The 7717-nt window shown below is 51.7% G+C and overlaps 1 non-coding gene across 1 annotated transcript; it reads right to left on the minus strand.

Annotated features, from left to right (window-relative positions):
- Positions 1 to 998: 998 nt before the first annotated feature.
- On the minus strand, positions 999 to 2811 carry LOC149222102 (18S ribosomal RNA). The gene has a single exon (XR_016249881.1). It is a non-coding gene; the product is annotated as an 18S ribosomal RNA (ribosomal RNA).
- Positions 2812 to 7717: the final 4906 nt, after the last annotated feature.

Consider the following 7717-nt stretch of genomic DNA (forward strand, 5'->3'; position numbering starts at 1 on the left):
GTCAATGGGGGTCAAAGAATCAAACTCCAAAGAGGAGTTGTCACGTGCCGACACTCAACGCTGGAGAAAGCTGCGAGCCACAAATACATCGACAGTGCAAGGCCACTAGAGAGAGGGACGTTCACAAAGCGCACACCATGAAACGAAGAAATGACACGAGTCCCACGAAAAATCCACAATCCAAAGGGAGGAACAAAGACACAACCCGCTACTTATTTTTCCCTCAGAAGGGGAGTGGCTCACGAGAGGATGAGGAATTCCCTCGACGGCAAAGGCAGGAGATAAGATTGCCACCCTCATGCCTGTCGGCGGGGAAAATTGCGACCTCGATGGAGCTCAGACTGAGGGATGGGTTTTTCATTACCTAGACACCCAACCCTTCCGCGAGGGCATGTCGAGGAACGGTCGGGAGGGACTAGGGTGGCCAGCCCAATGGGTTGATCCGCTCTTCATCCATCCCATACTTGACCGCACCCCGACAATCTCACCTCATGGAAGGTTTGAGCTACTAGGCACGCGTGCAACCACTCCCTCGACCCAACCACCAGCGAAAATGCTCACCCAAGCAACACATCAACCGCCACCGCCTTTTCGAGAGAACCAACTATGGAAGCCCACACCCTTGGCCCATGCCTTCCGACGAACAAAAGACCGAGCACCGCCGCTATGAATGAGTCTGAATTTATCCATTGTTTTTACCAAGCACCTCAACTCTGCAGCAACCATGCCCAGCCAAACAGATCGTTGGAAGGGCTCCCAAGAAACAGGCTTCCGGACCCCCTGCAGAAACACATTGGGGGAGAGAAAAAAAAAGGATGGGTGGGACAAGCACAAACATGGCTTGCAAGCACACACGAAAAAACAAGCGTTACCTCGAGACAAGCAACCAACGATGTTCCCGCCAAACACCAAACCCGCTCCCCTAGAGACGCACCACAAAGTCCCACATTGCAATCGACACCCAACCAACCCGAACCAAAAAAGAAAACCCCTGCTATCAATGATCCTACCGCAGGTTCACCTACGGTAACCTTGTTATGACTTCTCCTTCCTCTAAATGATAAGGTTCAATGAACTTCTCACGACGTCGACGGCGGCGAACCGCCATCGTTGACGCAATCCGAACACTTCACCGGATCATTCAATTGGTAGGAGCGATGGGCGGTGTGTACAAAGGACAGGGACGTAGTCAACACGAGTTGATGACACGCGCTTACTAGGAATTCCTCGTTGAAGACCAATAATTGCAATGTTCTATCCCCATCATGATGCAATTTGAGAAGATTTCCCGATCCTCTCGAACCAGGAATAAAAACTCGTTGGCTGCATCAGTGTAGCGCGTGTGCGGCCCAGAACATATAAGGGCATCACAGACCTATTATTGCCTCAAACTTCCATGGCCTAAATGGCCATAGTCCCTCTAAGAAGCTGGCCGCGAAGGGGAACCTCCGCGTAGCTAGTTAGCAGGCTGAGGTCTCATTCATTATCGGAATTAACTAGACAAAGCGCTCCACCAACTAAGAACGGCCATGCACCACCACCCATAGAATCAAGAAAGAGCTCTCAATCTGTCAATCCTTACTATGTATGGATCTGGTAATTTTCCCCGTGTTGAGTCAAATTAAGTAGCAGGCTCCACTCCTGGTGGTGCCCTTTCGTCAATTCCTTTAAGTTTCAGCCTTGCGACCATACTCCCCCCGGAAACCAAACACTCTGATTTCTCAGAAGGTGCTAGTGGAGTCCTTAGAGCAACATCCGCCGATCCCTGGTCGACATCATTTATGGTTGAGACTAGGACGGTATCTGATCGTCTTCGAGCCCCCAACTTTCGTTCTTGATTAATGAAAACATCCTTGGCAAATGCTTTCGCAGTGGTCCATCTTTCATAAATCCAAGAATTTCACCTCTGACAATGAAATACGAATGCCCCCGACAGTCCCTATTAATCATTACTCCGGTCCCGAAGGCCAACACAATAGGACCAGACTCCTATCACGTTATTCCATGCTAATGTATTCAGAGCATAAGCTTGCTTTGAGCACTCTAATTTTTTCAAAGTAACAGCGCCGGAACCGCGACCCAGCCAATTAAGGCCAAGAGCACGCCGCCGACAAAAGGGACGGAAGGGCAGGTGCACACCGAGTAGGCAGACCGACCCTTACAACCCAAGATCCAACTACGAGCTTTTTAACTGCAACAACTTAAATATACGCTATTGGAGCTGGAATTACCGCGGCTGCTGGCACTAGACTTGCCCTCCAATGGATCCTTGTTAAGGGATTTAGATTGTACTCATTCCAATTACGAGACTCGATGAGCCCAGTATTGTTATTTATTGTCACTACCTCCCCATGTCAGGATTGGGTAATTTGCGTGCCTGCTGCTTTCCTTGGATGTGGTAGCCGTTTCTCAGGCTCCCTCTCCGGAATCGAACCCTAATTCTCCGTCACCCGTCACCACCATGGTAGGCCTCTATCCTACCATCAAAAGTTGATAGGGCAGAAATTTGAATGAAGCATCGCCAGCACAAGGGCTGTGCGATCCATCGAGTTATCATGATTCACCGGAGAAGCGGGCAAGCCCGCGCCGGCCTTTTATCTAAAAAATGCATCCCTTCTAAAGAGTCGGGACTTGGTGCACGTATTAGCTCTAGAATTACTACAGTTGTCCGAGTAGTATGGTACCATCAAAAAAACTATAACTGATTTAATGAGCCATCCGCAGTTTCACAGTCTGAATTACTTCATACTTAGACATGCATGGCTTAATCTTTGAGACAAGCATATGACTAATGGCAGGATCAACCAGGTAGCACCCTCCCACTTCAAAGGGCATTCCGGGCGCTCTCTTACTGAGAGCCAACCTGAACACCATCAAGTCAAAGAGACGTCAAAATATCATGTAAAAGTTTTATGCCTTGCACCTCTTGCATCCCAAGAAGGAAGCACACGCAACATGCCAAGGACATGGAAAACAAATGGGCAGACCTACCGAGCCACAACGCACCAAGGCCACTCCCCGCCCCGCACCGATGCCACCTAGGAGTCCATCCGGACAGCAGCAACAGTGGACCTCGATCGGATGATCGCGTGCGGCAGCCTCGACACAAAGGCAATGGAAGGAAATCATACAAGACAAACCGAGCCCGCAACCTCCTTTAGAAATGCCCCCCAACCCACCCCTCCCCTCCCGACCCCGCACAGGGGCCACCTAGGAGTCCACCCAGGCAGCAGCAACGATGGACCTCGATCACATGATCGCCTGCGGCAGCCTCAATGCAAAGAGGAAATGGAAGGAAACAAAACAAGACCAACCGAGCCAACAACCTCTCTTAGAAATGCCCCCCCGACCCTCCACACCATGCACCGAGGCCACCTAGGAGTCCACCTGCGCCAGCTGATGGTGGACCTCGATCACTTGACCACCTGCGGCAACAACGATGTGAAGGCAAAGGAAGGAAGCAAATGCAAATCAAGAGGGTCGTTACACAATACAAGGACACATATCCAAACAAGAGGAGGGATCGGGCAGCTCCGCACCCCACGCACCCTACGTACAGGCAACCTAGGAGATTTCCCACAGCTTTACCGACCGGATGATGAATAATTTTCCCCTACGGCCACCTCCACACAAATGAGGGAGGTCGAAGCGTTCCACCTCGAAATCCTTCTTCCAGATAGCCCCCACCATCGATGAATATAGTAGCAAGCCTCCTCCCCATTGGACCAAAAGCGCATACACAATTGAAACAACAAGTGACCCCCAACCCTCCTCACAGAAAGGCCACCTAGGAGTCCACCCGGACAGCAGCAACGATGGACCTCGATCGCATGATCACCTGTGGCAGCCTCAATGCAAAGGAAATGGAAGGAAACAAAAAAAAAAGACCAACCGAGCCCACAACCTCTCTTAGAAATGCCCCCTGACCCTCCACGCCACGCACCGAGGCCACCTAGGAGTCCACCCATGCCAGTTGACGATGGACCTCAATCACTTGACCGCCTGCAGCAACCACGATGCGAAGGCAAAGGAAGGAAGCAAATGCAAATCAAGAGGGTCGCTGCACAATACAAGGACACATATCCAAACAGGAGGAGGGATCGGGCAGCTCCGCACCCCACGCACCCTACGTACAGGCAACCTAGGAGATTTCCCACAGCTTTACTGACCGGACGATGAATAATTTTCCGCTACGGCCACCTCCACGCAAAGGAGGGAGGTCAAAGCGTTCCACCTCGAAATCCTTCTTCTAGATAGCCCCCACCATCGATGAATATAGTAGCAAGCCTCCTCCCCATTGGACCACGAGCGCATACACAATTGAAACAACAAGTGCCCCCCAACCCTCCCCGCAGAGAGGCCACCTAGGAGTCCACCCAGACAGCAGCAACGATGGACCTCGATCGCATGATCGCCTGCGGCAGCCTCAATGCAAAGGAAACGGAAGGAAACAAAACAACAAGACCAACTGAGCCCACAACCTCTCTTAGAAATGCCCCCCGACCCTCCACGCCACGCACCAAGGCCACCTAGGAGTCCACCCGCGCCAGCTGACGGTGGACCTCGATCACTTGACCGCCTGCGGCAACCACGATGCAAAGGCAAAGGAAGGAAGAAAATGCAAATCAAGAGGGTCGCTACACAATACAAGGACACATATCTGAACAGGAGGAGGGATCGGCCAGCTCCGCACCCCACGCACCCTACGTACAAGCAACCTAGGAGATTTCCCACAGCTTTACCGACTGGACGATGAATAATTTTGCCCTACGGCCACCTCCGCGCAAAGGAGGGAGGTCGAAGCGTTCCACCTCGAATTCCTTCTTCCAGATAGCCCCCACCATCGATGACTATAGTAGCAAGCCTCCTCCCCATTGGACCACGAGCGCATACACAATTGAAACAACAAGTGCCCCCCAACCCTCCCCACAGAGAGGCCACCTAGGAGTCCACCCGGACAGTAGCAACGATGGACCTCGATCGCATGATCGCCTACGGCAGCCTCAATGCAAAGGAAACGGAAGGAAACAAAACAACAAGACCAACTGAGCCCACAACCTCTCTTAGAAACGCCCCCCGTCCCTCCACGCCATGTGCCGAGGCCACCTAGGAGTCCACCCGTGCCAGCTGACGGTGGACCTCAATCACTTGACCACCTGCGGCAACCACGATGCGAAGGCAAAGGAAGGAAGCAAATGCAAATAAATAGGGTCGCTACACAATACAAGGACACATATCCGAACAGGAGGAGGGATCGGGCAGCCCCGCACCCCGCGCACCCTACGTACAGGCAACCTAGGGGATTTCCCACAGCTTTACCGACCCGACAATGAATAATTTTCCCCTACGGCCACCTCCACGCAAAGGAGGGAGGTCGAAGCGTTCCACCTCGAAATCCTTCTTCCAAATAGCCCCCACCATCGATGACTATAGTAGCAAGCCTCCTCCCCATTGGACCACAAGCCCATACACAATTGAAACAACAAATGCCCATAAACGCTGTGACTTAACATTTCCAACCGCAAAAGCCTGCCACGCACGCAAGATGCAAGGGAAAAGCCGACCCCTCGATCAAACATATGGGCCAACACATCTATCAAAACCTCAAAGCCAACGCAACCACGAACGATGTGCACTTTGAAAGGAATGCCAACCCTTGAATTTACAACAAGGAGAACAGCGCCTCACATCGCCCGATGGAAAAAGCAAGAAAGAGGGAGGGTAGGTGGTTTACAACCAAAACCCTTCCACGTCCCTCTTAAATGTATGCATCTCAACCGACAATGCCAACACGGAAAGAGTACAAGCACAAGACACCGGCACCATAAACAGCCGAACAATGAAGAGGCTAGCCATCACAAGGAGCCACACCACAACAACCCATACAACTCCCAAAACTTGGAGCAGAAGGGGAATTGATCACATATGCCTCCAAGGACAAGCATGGCCAACATTACCGCTCATGCGCTACCGAGTGGGTATGGAGAGAAGATGAAAATCAGACACCCTACAAATGACCCAAAGCCATTCTTGAGGCAAACTCGAAAAACCAACTCAGTAACCAACCCACCTTTCACACGAAAAGCAAAACCCTCCACACCAAATAGGGAGGAGGTGAACAATATAGCGAGGAGCCAATTTCAATGGAGCCACAAATGGCTGCCCAGCCCAATCAAAATTCTCTATTCGCAACAACCGACAGGCACGATAGCGACATAGGCAACGACGGAGTTTTGGGGCTTCCATCTCGGACCCGCAACAACGAAGGCTCAAAGGAGCGCTGAGAAAACTTTCAACATTCTTATCGTTGGGATGGGAAAGAGGGACGCGGATGAGCATGGCCCACATTACCGCTCATGTGCTACCGAGCGGGGATGGAGTGAAGACGAAAATCGGCCGCCCTTCAAATGACCCAAGGCCATCGTTCAGGCAAACCCAAAAACACAATTCGATCACCAACCCACCTTTCACACGGAAAGAAAACCTACTGCTGCTATCATTGGGAGGGGCACGAGGGGACCAGGATGAGCCAAGGAGCCACACCACAAAAGCCCATACAGCTCCAAGAACTTGGAGAGCGGAAGGGGAATTTTTCACATATGCCTCCCAGGCCGAGCTTGGCCAACATTACCGCTCATGCGCTACCGAGTGGGGATGGATAGAAGATGAAAATCGGTCGCCCTACAAATTATCCAAGGCCATCGTTCAGGAAAACCTGAAAACACAACTCGATTACCAACTCACCTTTCACATGGAAATAAAACCTATCGCTGGTATCATCGGGAGGGGCACGCGGGGACCGGGACGAGCCAGGGAGACACACCACAACAGCCCATACAGCTCCAAGAACTTGGAGAGCGGAAGGGGAATTGTTCACATATGCCTCCTAGGCCGAGCCTAGACAACATTACCGCTCATGCACTACCGAGTGGGGATGCAGAGAAGATGAAAATCGGCCGCCCTAAAAACGACCAAAAGCCATCGTTCAAGCAAACCTAAAAACACAACTCGATTACCAACCCACCTTTCACACGGAAAGAAAACCTATCGATGGTATCATCTGGACGGGCACGCGGGCACTAGGACGAGCCACGGAGCCACACCACAATAGCCCAAACAGCTCCAAGAACTTGGAGAGCGGAAGGAGATTTGTTCACATATGCCTCCCAGGCCTAGCGTGGCCAGCATTACCGCTCATGCGCTACCGAGTGGGGATGGAGAGAAGATGAAAATTGGCAACCCTACAAACGACCCAAGGCCATCGTTCAGGCACACGCAAAAACACAACTCGATTACCAACCCACCTTTCACACAGAAAGAAAACCTGTCACTGGTATCATCTGGAGGGGAACAAGGGGGACCAGGACGAGCCAGGGAGCCACACCACAACAGCCCATACAGCTCCAAGAACTTGGAGAGCGGAAGGGGAATTGTTCACATATGCCTCCCAAGCCGAGCCTGGCCAACATTACCTCTCATGTGCTACCGAGTGGGGATGGAGAGAAGATGAAAATCAGCGGCCCTACAAATGACCCAAGGCCATCGTTCAGGCAAACGTGAAAACACAACTCAATTACCAACCCATCTTTCACACGGAAATGAAACCTATCGCTGGTATCATCTGAAGGGGCACACGGGGACCAAGACGAGCCAGAGAGCCATACCACAACAACCCATATAGCTTCAAGAACTTGGAGAGCGGAAGGGGAATTGTTCA

The sequence above is a fragment of the Pinus tabuliformis genome, chromosome Q (genome assembly GCF_031772625.1).
Source record: "Pinus tabuliformis cultivar Carrire ecotype Pingquan chromosome Q, CPIR1, whole genome shotgun sequence".
NCBI lineage: Eukaryota > Viridiplantae > Streptophyta > Pinopsida > Pinales > Pinaceae > Pinus > Pinus tabuliformis.